This window comes from Notamacropus eugenii, chromosome 3 (genome assembly GCF_028372415.1).
Source record: "Notamacropus eugenii isolate mMacEug1 chromosome 3, mMacEug1.pri_v2, whole genome shotgun sequence".
NCBI lineage: Eukaryota > Metazoa > Chordata > Mammalia > Diprotodontia > Macropodidae > Notamacropus > Notamacropus eugenii.
In genome coordinates this window covers 207,592,216-207,608,549 of record NC_092874.1, presented here as the reverse complement: position 1 = coordinate 207,608,549, position 16,334 = coordinate 207,592,216, and positions in this window count along the sequence as shown.

Sequence of the window (16,334 nt, the reverse complement as noted above, 5' to 3'; positions counted from 1 at the left end):
GTTTTGAAAGATCTATTTTCTTCAGTGAGCTTTTGAATCTCCTTTTCCATTTGGCTAATTCTGCTTTTGAAAGCATTCTTCTCCTCATTGGCCTTTTGAACCTCTTTTGCCAATTGAGTTAGGCTAGTTTTCAAGGTGTTAATTTCTTCAACATTTTTTTGGTTCTCCTTTAGCAGGGAGCTGATCTGCCTTTCATGCTTCTCTTTCATCTCTCTCATTTCTCTTCCCAGTTTTTCCTCCACCTCTCCAACTTGACTTTCAAAATTCTTTTTGAGTTCTTCCATGGCCTGAGCCCATTGGGTGGGCTGGGACACACAATCCATGATTTCTGTGTCTTTGCCTGATGGTAAGCATTGTTCTTCCTCATCAGAAAGGAAGGGAGGAGGTGTCTTTTCTCCGAGAAAGTACCCTTCAATAGTTTTATTTCTTTTCCCTTTTCTGGGCATTCTCCCCAGCCAGTGGCTTGACCTCTGAATATTCTCCTCACACCCACCTCACCTCCTGGTCCTCCCAGCCAGCGTTTGGGGACTGAGATTCAAATGCTGCTTCCCGCCTTAGGGCTTTTGGCGGGGGCAGGGCTGCTATTCAGTGTGAGAATTAAGTTCAGCTGGTCAGGTCGGGGCAGGGCCGCCTCTCAGGCCCAGTTCCCTCAGGGGGTTTATGCACAGACCTTCCACAATGGATCCAGGCTCCCGCCCGCTTGGGGAGCCCCTGTCTGCAGCCGCCTCTCAGCTTCTATCTCCTGGGGAGGGGGCCGAGCCATGGGGGCACCCCACTCCCCTCTCGACCCGCCAAAGAGACTCTCTCACCGACCCTCGTCACCTGTGGGTGGGGGGGGCTTGTGCCGCCGCTGGAGATCCCATCCCTAAAGCCTGCTCGGATCTGTACCTCTCGGAGCCGCGGCTGCCGCAGGTCCGGGCTGGGCTCCGCGTCTGCAGCGCGACGGACCTTTTGCGAGAGGTTTGCAGGTCCCTCTGTGGGTGGAGGGACCTTCGTGGCCGCAGGATATCTCGTCCCCGTAGCCCGTTCAGATCTTTTCCTCACAGTGTCGCGGCCGCTGCAGGGCTGCACTCAGCTCCCAGTCCCGGCGCCCAGTCCACAGCGCGAAGGACCCCCGCGAGAGGTTTGCAGGTCTCTCCAGAACAGAAATCTCCCTCGCTCCAATATTCCGTGGCGTCTGGGTGCAGAATTCACCGTGGGTTTGTCCCCTCTAGCCGTTCTGTGGGTTGTGGGTTCGGAGCTATGTGTATGTGCATCTTTCTACTCCGCCATCTTGGCTCCGCCCCTCTATATATTTCTATATACATACATACACATAGATGAAGACATTTGCCAGATGAGGCCCCCACAATATAGTTCAACTAAACTCTGAGGATCCTTATCCCAATCCCACTTTCACACACAAACCTCTGCTTCCAGAGCAAGATTACATCTCCCCCTGAGGTTTTTAAGTGTGTCCTTGAGGAATTGGAGGTGATTCTTTAATGCCATCAGGGCAAACCCCAAATAGTCTATTTCCCTCTAAAATTAGAGTTGCCACCTTCAACAAATCTACTGGAGGGTGTTTGACAAAGTTCATAGGACCGAGTCTTAGTTCCTTTGTGAGTGAGGGAGATTTTGGTTTATCCTTTTTGGATATCTTCCCCAGAACCTTGTCCTAAACTGTCTTGGGATGTCTGTGAGGCAGTTATTAATCAAATTCGGCAATTAACATTCTTCCCTTTCCAGAGGATTTAAAATCCTGTTTTGGAAGAACAAAACTCTGCAGGTTCACCAAGTTTGGGGGGAATTTCTTGAGTATTCCATGAATAGGAGAAAGGGATTTCCAACAACTAGAAACTGAGATTTAACCCTTTAGCTACCATGAGTTCCTTACACTTAGGCTTACTTTCTCCTGGAATGTGATGCACTTGTGGGAGAGCATATCACAGACCTTTGATGGAATGTTCTGTAATAACTGTTTTTATTCTACTACCTTGCTAAATAACCCCTTCTAAGAGCTACTGAAGTTTGACTGACTAAAATGATTCTAAATTTGTAGCCTTGACAGAAAGCACACTAGAGGAAGCTTGATCCAACGGCATTAGAAAATCACCCTTGGCTTTTCAAGGAGTGCCCTAAATATATATCTCTCTCATGGTGTGTGGTGAAAATAGATCCTTGCTCCAGGATCCAAGTCTCATATGAGATATTGAAAGTTGGAATAAAGATTCTCAGAACTTATATGAGCTACACTTATAAGTCATTGTTGGTAATGTGCAGCAGCATACTTATTCCAATCATGCACCTCTCCAAAACCCTTTCAGTCACCTTCTATCTAATTTTTTTTTAACATTGCAATGCCCTATAATTCAGAGTTATAGAGCATCTCCTAAAGAATACTGGTGTTTAAAAGATGGGTTTCTGTGTCAAGGAGTACTTTGGTGGTAACTTCTGGGTCACATGAGCTACAACGAGGACTAGACATTTTCTCTGATCTCTGTGACCTTTCAAAACTCTCCAAAATAGAAATTATGTGCCAAGGATAAAGCAACTTCAGCAGTCTCCATGGCCTAGGACTCCCAGAAGGATTAAAACAGCAACAACATGAACTAACATTCAATGATCCTGAGGCCAGTCAGCACTCCCTTCCCAACTCCCATGCATTAGCAGACCCAAGGACCTAATAGAAGGCAAGATAGACCTATGAGTTCAAGCATCTATGAATAAATACTGCAAAACAAAGAAAAATGATGCAACACTTGCTGAGACAAAGGACCCTGTGGCACATGAGAACATGGAACCACAACACACTATTTCTGAATGGTTCAAAAAAGAAATGAGAATTATGAGAGCAGAATTTATGACCTTTGCAGCAAAAGTAATGGGCATAATAGAAAAATTGGAATATGAGATGACAAATCTCATCAAAGCAACAAAAGAGAACAATAGATTGGAAATGTAAATATACTGAAGTAAAGGACAATCTAGATGAAGAAAAGAAAAATCACAACAATATTTTTTAAATTATGCTCACCATGCAAGCAGAACATACTGATTTAAAGAACGGTATGTGTAGAGACAACCTAAGGACCATACACCTTCAAGAGGCACATCACAAGACAAAAAAACTTTATCACTATAATGTAGCAAATAATAGCGAACCACCCAGAACTTCTGAACATAGAAAATGAAATACAAATTGAAAGAATTCACAGATCACCTCCAGGAAAAAAAAAAAGCAAAAGAACTAAGGCTGCAAACTCCAAGACATGTCATGGTTAAATTTAACAATTCATTTCAAAAATAAGTACGATGAGATCAGGAGAAAGATCTTCAAATACAATGTCATAACACCATAGGGACCAGTAAGAAACTTCTTTCTAAATGTACACAAAAAGGTGGAGTGAAGGTGGGAGTCTGGTGGAGCATGAAGATTAAAGAAGCAGACAAGAGGCATTATGGACAACATCTAGAGACACCCTGCCTAGGTGAATCAGTAATTTCTTTGGGACTACATTATAACATGAGAGAGTATATGAAAGGGCAGGGGAAAGAAAAGAAGGATATTAGGGACAAATGTGATATGCTGGGGTCAAACCAAGGGCTAGCAATGAGGGGAAGGTGACTCCTGTGGTCTCAGAAAGAGAAGAACCTACAGGAGAGTGTGTGAGGAGAAGGGGAGATTTTTAAAAGAGAGATAAGGAAGGAGGCCTTGCTTTGGTGGGTACCTTGCACTTGATGTGGCCTAGGGGGATTTGAGAGAGAATGGACTTAAGAAAATTGATTTTGAAGCAAATGAGGGGAAAGGGGTACCAGGGGAGATTATAGATCAGTAGAAGCTGAATAATCGGGGATGTGGTAGAAGAGGGCTCCTAACATAGGGTCGTGAACTTTCTGATACCTGGACTAATTGACATTATTCTGGAAGTAAAGCACAATAGAAAAGGGGAATCAATGGGCCAAGCTCTGCAAGGCAGTGGCAGAAATGGCCTAGAGGAGAGCTTAGAATGAATACCTTGAAAATTTGTTATTATTTCACTAAGAATACAGAGAAAAAAGAGAAATTGAATAATTATAGGGGTCACAAGTCAAAGAACAAGGGTCTAAAGAGATAGGAAGAGAGAATGGATAATGAAGAAAGTGAGAGAAATCCTTTTTGAAAAAGGACACAAAAACCCGAAAATTTAAAAAGTGAATAGGACTAGTGAATAGGACTTTCTAGTACACAGGACTTTTTGAAGAAGAAAGAAAGGAAGAATCTACTTGATTGAGAAGAAAAAATAGAGAAAGAATGATATTGCAGATATAAAAGAAGGAGACTAATTTTACTAATTAGTAAAAACCCAAAAGGAAAGGAGTAATAAATAAAAGGAGAAAATCAGGGGCTACAACCAGTAAGAACAGGGCTACCTTAAAAAAGATTAAAGTAAAGCAACTGAATGAATTTATTATGAAGCTTACAGCATAAGATGAGGGAAATAATAACGAAAAAAATTAGAGGCAGATCTAGAAAAATACAAATCTAACTCTCACAACTTTAAATGTTAATGGACTAAAGAATCTACTAAAATGAAAAAGAGTGACATTTTGGATAAGAAAGCAAAACCCTATAAATCTGTTGCTTACAAGATATATTTTAAAAACAAACACATACACAAAAGTAAGGGGATGGAAAAAATATATACTTTGCATCAAGTGAATCAAAAAAAGTAGGAGGTATAACAATGCTATCTAACAAAGCAGAAACATTCAAAAAATTCAAAAGAATAAACAAGAAAATTGTGCCAAAAGGAGCCATAGAAAACAAATCAGTATCATTAATAAACATATGCTCCAAAAGATTCAGTAGCCAAATTCATAAAGAATACATTGCCCGAGTTATGAGAACACATAGTTAGCAGCACAATAGTGATAAAAGGCTTCAATATCCCTCTCTCTGTTTTGGATAAATCTAACAGAAAGATGAACAAAAGGGAAAGTATAGAACTGAACAAGTTGATGAAGAAACTAGAGTCAAAGACTTATGACATCTAGCTGGAACAGTAAAAGAATATACATATTTCTCAGCACCACATGGAACTTTTACAAAAATTAACTAGGTACTAGGGCACAGAGACATTGCAAGAAAATGTAATAAGGTAGAAATGATTAATAGATCATTTATAGGCCATAATGCAATAAAAATTATAATTTGTTCAGGGATCACAAATAAAAGATACACAACCATATGAAAGCTTAACAGTGAAATCTTAAATAATGACTGGATCAAAGAGTGAATCACAGAAACAGTACATATATAAAAGAAAATGATAATGATGAAACAACATACCAAAATTTCTAGAGTGCAGCTATATCCATCCTTGATGGGAAAATCATATCCTTACAATCATATATTTTAAAAAATAGAAAAAGAGAAGATTAATGAACTGAGTATGCATTTAAAATATTAGAAAGCCAACAAATAATCTAAAAATAAGTACAAAAGAGGAGATATTAAAATTTAGAGGGAAGAAATAAACTGGAAATAAAAGCCCCCCCCTAAAAATGATAAATAAAATTAAGAGTTGGATCTTTGAAAAGACTAATAAAATTGATAAACCCTTAGGTAATCTGAGTAAAAAGAAGAAAGCAAAAAATCAAAACAATAAAATAGCAAATGAACAAGGTGAAATCACAGCAAAACTAGCAGAAATAAAAAATGTATATTATATATAGTTATAGCTAACAAGGAGAACAAACAAAAAAATGCAGAAGAATACCTTCAAAATTATAAAATACCCAAACTATCACAAGACCACATGGAGATCTTAAATAACCCAGTCTCAGGAGGGAAAAAATCTAGCTGTAAAGGAACTAGCAAAGATTTTTTAAAAATCCCTAGTCCTCATGGATTCACGGGAGAATCCTATCAAATTTTAAAAGAACAGTTAATACCTTTATTTCATAAATTACTCTCAAAAACTGAGAAAGTACCCTACCACAGTCCTTTTATGAGATAAATAATGTCTTAATGCCTAACCCTGGGAAATATAAAACAGAGAAAGAAAACTATAGGCCAATATCATTAATGAACTAAAAAAAATTTAAATGAAGTCCTGTCAAACAAACTACAATGATTTATACAAGAAGTCATTCATTATAACCAAATGACATTTACACTAGAGATGCAAGAATGGTTCAGCAATAAAATCAATCATACTAAAACCCGAAACATCCAAAACCACATGATCACCTTAATAGATGCAGAAAAAGCCTTTGCCAAAGCACAATAATTTTTTATTCTAGAAACTGTACAAAGTATAGGCATATAAAGGGAGCTTTCTAATATCATAAAAAAGCATTTATTCAAAACCAAATGCAAGTGTATACAGTGGGGATGCACTGGAACTTTTCCCAGTAAATACAGGAGTGAAGCAAGGATGACCACTCTCCCCATTATTATTTACTATAGTTCTGGAAAGGCTAGTAATACCAATCAGATTTTAAAAAAAAGAAAGAAATTAAAGGCATAAAGATAGTAAGGAGGAACTAAAACTATTCCTATTTGTTGATGATATGATAGTTTACTCAGAAAATCCTATAGAATCAATATACTAATTGAGACAATAGCTTCAGCAAAGTTGCAGGTTACAAAATAAAACCTAAAAAAATCAACAGTATTTCTATACAAATAACAAAAACATAAGAAGCAGTAACATAAAGAGAATCCCATCCCAAGTAACTACAAAATGCATAAAACGTCTGGGGGACAGACCTACCAAAGCACGCAAAAAACATATAGATTCAATTACAAAGGGCTTCTTAAAGAAACAGAGGATAATTTAAATAACTGTAGGAGCACTCAGTACTTATGGCTAGACCATGGCAATATGTTAAAAATTACTCTATTACTGAAATTAACATACACTTTTAATGTTATATCAATCAAGTTACAAAGTGGATAGATTATAGAACTTGATTTAAAAAAAAACTATTTTGGAAAAACAAAAGATCTAGAATATCAAGGGAAATGGTGAAAAAAGTACAGAGAAAAGCACTTCTAGACCTCAAACTATATTCTAAAGCAGCAGCTGTCAAAACAATCTGATATTGGCTAACAAAATAGAATGGAACAAATCAGACAAGGGAGAATCAGAAATAATATAACTCAATAACTCAGTGTTTAACAGAGTGGAAAATACAAATATTCTAGGAAAACACTTCTTATTTAATAAAAACTGCTGAGAAAATTGGAAAGCTGTTTGGCAGAAATTAGACATAGCCCACTATCTTATATCATATTATACAATACCTTCTAAAAGGAATTCCACCTTAATATTAAAGATCAAACTACAAAAAATTAGAAGAACCTTTCAGTTATGTATAAGAGATTATTCTTTTTATTTAATTAATATATTTGTTTCCAGTTTTCAACAATCACTTCCATAAGTTTTAAATTTTCTCCCTCTCCCTCCCCCCACCTTCCCCAAGATGGCATGCAAGCTTATATGGGTTCTATACATACATTCTTATTAAACATATTTTCATATTGGTTATGTTGCACAGGAGAATTAAAATGAATTGGAAGAAACCATGAGAAAAACCAAACCAAAACATAACCCAAGAGAAAATAGTCCGCTTCATTCTGCATTCTGATTCCATAGTTCTTTCTCTGGAAGTGGATGGCATTTTGTATCAAGAGTTCTTTGGGAATGTTTTAGGTCCTTGCATTGCTGTGAAGGGCTAAATCTATCAGAAACAGTCCTTGCACACTTGGCTGTTACTGTGTATAATGTTCTCCTGATTCTGCTCATTTCATTCAGCATTAGTTCATATAAGTTTTTTCAGGTTTTTCTGAAGTCCACCTGTTCATCATTTCTTATAGCACAATAGTATTCCATTACATTCATACACCACAACTTGTTTAGTCATTTCCCAGTCATTTGATGAGCATTCCCTCAATTTCCAGTTCTTGGCCAACACAAAAAGAGCTGCTCTAAATATTTTTGTACATGTGGGACCTTTTCTTATTTTTGTGATCTCTTTAGGATACAGTCCTAGAAGCTTTATTACTGGGTCAAAGGGTATGCATTTTTTTATAGCCCTTTGGACATAGTTCCAAATTGCTCTCCAGAATGGTTGGATCAGCTCACAGCTCCACCAACAATGAATTAATGTTCCAACTCTCCCATATCTTCTCCAACATTTATCATCTTCCTGTTTTGTCATGTTAGCCAATCTGATAGGTATGATGTGGCATCTCAGAGTTGTTTTGATTTGCATCTCTCTAATCAATAGTTATTTAGAGTATTTTTTCATATGACTATAGATAGCTTTAATTTTTTCCTCTGAAAACTCCCTGTTCATATCCTTTAAGTATTTATCAATTGGGGAATGACTTCTATTCTTGTAAATTTGACTCAGTTCTCTATATATTTTAGAAATGAGGCCTTTATCATAGACACTAGTTGTAAAAATTCTTTCCCAGTTTTCTGCTTTCCTTCTAATCTTAGTTGCATTGGCCTTGTTTGTGCAAAAACTTTTCAATTTAATGTAATCAAAATTATCCATTTTGCATTTCATAATATTCTCTATCTCTTGTTTGGTCATAAATTTCTTCATTCTCCATAAATGTGACAAATAAACTATCCCTTGCTCCCCTAACTTGTTTATAGTATCAGCCTTTATACCTAGATCGTGTACCTATTTGAACTTTATTCTAGTGTACAGTGTCAGGCATTGGTATATGCCCATTTTATCCAGTTTTCCTAGCAGTTTTTTGTCAGTGAGTTCTTATCCCAGAAGCCCAAGAAGGGGTCCTTGAGTTTATACAGTAGATTTCTATAATCATTGACTATTGTGTCTTATGTACCGGACCTATTCCACTGATCTACCCCTCTATTTCTTAGCCAGTACCAAGTGGTTTTGATGATTGCTGCTTTATAATACAATTTGAGATATGGTATGACTGGACTACCTTCCCTAGCACATCTTTTCATTAATTCCCTTGATATTCTGGACCTTTTGTTCTTCCAGATGAATTTTGGTATTATTTTTTCTAGCTGTAGAAAATAACTTTCTGGTAGTTTGATTGGTGTGGCACTGAATAAGTAAATTAATTTAGGTAGAACTGTCATTTTTATTATATTAGCTCGGCATTCCCACAAGCAACTGATGTTTTTCCAATTACTTAGATCTGACTTTATTTGTGTGAAAAGTGCTTTGTAATTGTGTTCATATAGTCACTGGGTTTGTTTTGGCAGGTAAACTGATTGGAGATTGTTCTTAACCAAACAAAAGACAGAGACAAAAAACAAAAGACAAAAACCAAACAAAAAACCAATACTTGATTACTTCAAAATGAAAGCTTCTGTACAGACAAAATTATCTAGGATAACAAGGGAAATGGTTGAATGGGGGGAAAATCTTTGTATCAAATTTCTCTGAGAAGGATATCCATGATATATAAACAGTTAATAATATATCCAAGACAAGTAATCATTTCCCAATAGATAAATGGTTAAAGGATATGAACAAACTGTTCTCAAAAGAAGAATTACAAAGCATTCACAACAATATGAAAGAATGCTCCAGTTCACTAATAATAAGAGCAGTAAAAGTAAAAACAATCCTGAGGTTTCACCTCAAACCCTGCAAATTGGCAAAAATGACCAAAAGTGGCAACAGTCAACACTGGAAGGCTTGTGGAATAATAGGCACCTTAATACATTATTGGTAGAGATGTGAAATGGTACAACCATTTTAGAAAGCAGTTTGGAATTGTACAAATGAAGTGACAAAAATGTTCACACCCTTTGAACCAAAGACTCCATTATTGAACTTATATCCCAAAAAAGCCATCAATAAGAAGAAAGTCCCTGTATACTCCAAAGTATCTATTGCAGCACTTTTTGTGACCACTAAGAATTGGGAACAGTAGAAGCTCATCAACTGAGAAATGATTAAACAAATTATGGTATGTAAACATAATATAATACTCCTATGCTATAAGAAATGATGCGTGTGATAAATACAGAGAAGCATGGAAAGATCTACATGAACTGATGCAAAGTGAAGCAGAGCTAAGAAAACAATTTACACAACAACTACAACAATAAAAATTAAAAGAACAATTACACATCAGAAAAATCAAAAGTAAATTTTAAAAATTATAAAGATCCAGCAGAACTCAAATGAAGAAATATGAGAGGACAGCCCAAAGTCATCCCTTTCTGGAAGTTGAAGGTCTATAGATATTATACATTACATATATTTTCAGAATTTTTTTTTTAATATATCAACTATGCTGATTTTTTCCTCTCTAAAAAATGATTAATTGTTAAATAGAATGACTCCCTGGAAGGGGGAAGATACAAGGGATAACTATAATGATGTGTTAGAAGCAGAAGGTATCAATAAAAATCCTTATTTTTTAAAGGAGTAGCTTGACATAATTATCAATGCTATACAATTTCTCAGATGAAATTTAGGCCACTCTTTTCTTCTTACTTAGTTACGGACCCATCTGATCCATCTATAGTGCCTGTCCAAGGTAGGTGCACTGATGGACAAATCCAGTGGGCTGCTTATCACATTATACAGATAATAAGCACTCCTCATCTATTTGATTTTTCCTATATATCTTGTTGGTCTGATCTTTTTTGAATGGTCAGGAATGTCATGAAGCAGTCCCTGTAGTATTCTGGAGCTTGAGACAATCAGTACAATGTCATCCACAAATAACATCTGGAGAATGTCCTCATCGAGGTATGAAACAACATTCCTTATAGTCTTCAGCTATCTTCCTTTGTAATGCTTTAACATTAACATACTCTATATTAGTATTGTCCATGGGTACTATATTTCACTGTTTGGCAAGGAGAGCAAGGATTCATTGACTGAGGTGGTTTGGGGACTCTTGGTCTCCTTTGTGTGATAATTGTTTTATATTGTATACAATTGTGGCTGATGTCTTTTACAAAATGTGTGTGTGTGCGTGTGTGTGTGTGTGTGTGTGTGTGTGTGTGTGTGTGTACCTATGCCTGCATGTGAACTCTCCACATAAAAGGGCAGAGAAGGAGATTAGGTAGCTAAGTACAAGGAAATGGTTGATCTGCTTTCTTTTCACAGAAAAAGGAATTCTTTTATGTGGCACTACAAGACATCAAATTTCTGATTTTATGGATGTGGGAACTCACATAACTGATGTAGATGCAACCTTTTCTTTTTTTGTTTTTTAGATCTTGGTAGATAAATTCTAGAAAGTTGTGTGAATCTCAGAAAGGTTATGGGTCACAAAGTTAATGAATATCAGAAGCAGGGTTTGAACATAGATCTCCTTGATAACAAGTCACTGGGCAAATCACTTAACCTCTCTCTGTTTGCCTCAGCTTCCACAACTGTAAAATGGGGAAAATAAGAGCACCTACCTCACTGATGAGAATGGATCTCATCAGCAATGATACTGCTCTAATCAATATTATCATTTAGTTCACATTAGTGGAAAGGGAAAGCCTAGGGACTGACTGTTTGAGAAGCGGGAAGGAGGGTATAAATCAGGGATGGGTAACCTGAAGGCCACAAACCTCCAACTCTAACCTTAACCCTGAACTTCAGGTTTGGATTCGGGGAAATGGCCACACTTGAGGACCTAGAGGACCACATATGGCCTTGAGGCTACCCATTCCCCCCTCCTGGAACAGATCCAGCTTTTGGATTTATTGAAGTACAGTAATCCTTCATTATTTCAAGATTTGAGGAAAAAAAGAATTCACTCTGTGATAAGAATCTTCTGGCCATTTAAATGATATGATAAGAATCATTCTGCTGGCCATTTGAAAAAAGAAATTAGATTTTTCTTTCTCCTAGGTTCATAGAATCAAAGATTTAGCACTGTGAAGGATCTTAGAAGCCATTCAGTCTAACCTCCATTTTACAGATGAGGAAACTGAAGCCTAGAAAGGTTGTGACATGTCCAAGGGCACACAGATAATTGGTGTCAGAGGAATATTTGAACCCAGGTCATAGGATCATAGATTTGGAACCAGAAGGAATCTTAGAAGCAATCTATTCCAACCAACTCATCAATGGTACAGACAAGGAAATGAGGCTTAGAGAGGTTAAGGCAGTCATCATTTGGCATATATAATCAGTAGAGCTGGGTTTTTAAAGTCAGGTACACTGACTCTAAATCCAGACTGCTTTAGGTTGAGACCAGATATTCCTGATTACCTGCTACCAGCAATTAATCCCCCCTTCCCAAGACCTAGCCTTCTATTTCTGTTCGTTAAATTCCCATCCTAGGATGGAAGGACATTTTTATTGGTTTTTGGTGTAAAATTCAGAAGAAATCCTTGAATATTTTGTATTTTAAAGTGCTGACTGGAAGTTGTGGTTAGGAGAAGAGAGAGAAATTTTTGTTCTCAACCCTGGCTCAAGCAACATGAAAGACACCCTTTGCTGTAGCTTGGGGATACCACTCTAAAGGGACCAAAAGTGACCTTAGGACAAGAAGGTAGGGAGGAAGAAATTAATTTTGGTGTGTGTTAATGACAGTTCATATTTATACAGGGATGTAGCTTTTATGAAGCACTTCCTTAACATAACCCTTTGAGGAAATATTGTAAATATCATTATCATTGTATCCAAGCATCTTTCTTATTAACCAAGTGCTAAGTTCCAGTTGTTCTAAAATGTTCTAGGTCAAGGGTTCTTAACCTGGGATCCTTAATTTTAAAAATATTTTGATAACTATATTTCAATATAATTGGTTTCTTTAGTAATCAGTTAGGTAGTACAAAAGGCAAAGTCTGGACCCGGAGTCAGCAAGATCTGAGTTCAAATCAAGCGTCAGATTAGCTGTGTGACCATGGGCCAGTCACTTAGGGTCTGTATTCTTCTATTTCCTTATTTATAAAATGGAGGTAATAATAGCACCTACCTTCCAGGGTTGTTCTGAGGAGTAAAGGAGACAATAACTGCAGAGCACTTGACAGTGCCTGAAACATAGTAGACTCTATATAAATCTTAGATATTATTATTAATTTATGCATTTAAAAACATTGCTCTGAGACATCCATAGGTTTTGCTAGATTGCCAAGGGGGGCCCATGACACAAAAAAATATAAGAACCTCTGTTCTAGATGTTAAAGGTAGCAGTTCTCTAATGCGATGCCTGGGAGCAAAGCCCTGATTGGCTTACCCTGAAGCTCTTGTTTTAGCTATACTCTTATATCTAGTTGGATTTGATTCTTATTATCCTTACTTCGTGTTAGAGAGAAGTTCAGCATCTGTAAAATCACTGAGCATTTTCCAAAATATTGTTTAGTCTTCTTTCCCTCCTTTTCAATTCTGACCCCAGCTCCAAATTTCTCAGCAATGTCTAAGACAATATGGTATTATATATGTCACACATATCATATATATATTTACTAATTCAGCTATTTGGCATAGAAACAGATCTTTTAAACTCCAATATTCTCTGAGTTATGCTATATAACCATAAATTAGGGAAAAGGGCGTAAATGGCAATAAAGAAATGCATGATGGGTAGGCTGCAGCTACTGACATCATCAAGTATTTATTAAGTGTTTACTATGTGCCATGCATTGTGCTAAACACTGGGAGTACAAAGAAAAAGGCAAAAACATGATTTGTGCCCCCAAAGAGTTCACTTTTGAATGGAAGAGACAACATACAATCAATTGTGGACATACACAATTACAGTATAAATGGGAGGTCATCTCAAAGGTTAACTAACTATCTGGTAATTGGGAGACAGTGTGCAGGGAAAAGGAAAAGAGGGGATTTGAACTGAGTTTTGCTGGAGGTCAGAGAAGTCAGGAGAGGATGGGAGAGCATTTCAGGAATGAGGGACGGCCAGTGAAAAGGCATGGAATTCTACCAGTTGAATTTATCTTTTCTAAATATTAGCTTCAAGCCCTAAGCTTAATTTCAAACACCTAGTAAATGAAAGTCAGGCAATGACTAAAGAGAAGTTGGGCAGCCACTAATCCAGGGACAAGAATTACCCAGGGCCTGGATTAGCTGTCCTGCTCAGGCCTTCTGTGCCTGGACGGTTGACTAGCCAAGTTCCACCAAAGGGCTAGCTGAGGAGACCTCATGGAATTTGAGCTAATTTTTTGACTGCCATCCTCTCTTCCCCAGAGTCACAGCCATCAATGGTCATCTGATTTTCCTGCCCCTGCCCCTCATGAACGTGATGCTGGAGTCATGGAAGGGCTGGTGCCTGTGAGGCTGCCTTTGGAGCAGTTACCACATTTTCCACTTAGCATGGGAATCTCTCCTTGCTTGTAAAATATATCATAAAAGAAATAAATGATCAGAAAAAGTGACTAAGTCGTATAGTAAGAGGAACAGATGACAGATACTCTGAGTAGGGTACTGGTATTAATCAACATAAAAAGTACTGTACCCCACATATTTTATTTTCGTTTTCACTTTTTTCATTTTTCTTTTTTTTTTTCAAGACTAGTTCTCCCCAACTCAACAAGGCTGAAAGTGCAGGGTTAGTTCATGAAGTCATTTCCTATACTGATCAGGACAAGAGCTTTGACTTGCTCCTGGACTGGTTTACCCCTCCTCAGGAAATCTTGTTTTCCTTAACTTTCCTGACTTCCCTATCAAATTGATGCTGAATTTAGTGTGGACACCCTGTGGATATACTCGATTAAAGCTCAGAACTCTGGAGTTCAAGAGATCACAGCTAGCTGGAATTATAGGCCAATACCACCACAATTCACATGCCCCCAACATTTTACCAGCAGGAGACCTCCCACAGGAATCATGTCAACTGTTAAATGAATGAAATTAGCACTTCTTTCTATCCATTCTGCACAAACTATTTATTCATGCTGAGTAACAGGCTGAGTAACTCTTCCCAAGGCAGGGTTAGCTCTCCCTTGTCAAGCTGCATGTTTTACTCTACAACATCTAGGAAAGTCCCTGACTTTGTTGGAAGGAGCATTCACTCTCTGGAAGTCAAGCTTCAAACAAGAATTTTCATTGTTCTTTGCTACAGAAGATGCCAGACATGTCAAGGACATACAAATAACAGAACAAACACATCAAACACATAAGATAAAACGACACAAAAAACTGGCATCCTATACAGAAACTTTCATTTACTGATTTCTCCCACACAATTCTGATCATTCCTTGTACTTGCACTCCCCTATCTTCCCAGTAAACTTTTGCAATATTATCTTGACTTTTTGTTCATATGTTGCTTGTAACAATTTAAGTTATTTCCAGTACATATGCTTTGTTTTCTTAAGAGTTAGGACTGGGTATTCTGCTTTTTTCCTTCTCACCTCCCCCCCCCTTCCCATGTTAGGAACATAATAAGCAGACATCAGCTGTTTATATAACAAAAAAAAAATAAGTGAATTGTGAATATAGTTCAGAAAGAAAGGCATTTTAGGGATATAAAGCAAAAGGCCAATTTGGAATGTAGGATAGGGAAAATAGCTATGAGATGTCCATATCCAGAAAAAGTAAGGTCAAAAGATGCCATCAACTTTCTTTTGAACTATCTAGGAAGACTTCATGGGGAAATGGAATTTCAGGAATTTTCAGACTTCAGCACAGTATTTTGTGCATGGTAGCTGCTTAATCCAATTTTTTTAATTTGAAGAACTGCTGTATGGATAACCGTAGCTCACAAGTATATAGTCCTTTATGATTACAAAGCATTTTTACAGACAAAATTTCATGGATCGTGAACAGCAACTCTTAGTAGACAAGTAATGCAAATACTATAACATGCATTTTAAAGATGAGAAAATTCTCGCCCTGAGAAGTTGTTAGAGGTAGTATAAAGTAGTTGAAGGAGATCAGATGTTCTCAAGGTAGGGGTTTGGGTTTCATTTCCAACATTTACTAGCTATGGGACTATAAGTATATCATTTTATCTTTCTACGTCTCAGTTTTCTCATTGTAAAATGGGGATGAGAATATTTAAACTGTTTATCTCTGAGTCATTGTGGGGAAAGCTCTTTGTTAGGATAAAGTACAATATTAATTTGAGTCATTACCATATCTATTTCATGAATGAAGCTTAGAAAAGTTAAATGATTTTAAAAAGAATGTAAACTTCTTATAGGTAGAAACTCTATTATCCCCAGCACTTATTATGTTGCCTGGCACACAGCAGATGCATAATAAATGCTTATTGAATTGTGTAAAAAAAACAACAAACAAACAACCTGTCTATGGTCTCTCTCAGCTAATATGTGGTAGAGCCAAAGCTCTCAGGTCTTCTGACCCCAAGCAAGTCGGGTGTTCTTTGAACTATGCCAAGAAAGTGGCTTGACCAGTATAAGATGAAATTAAGCCAGAACAAAGCATATTTC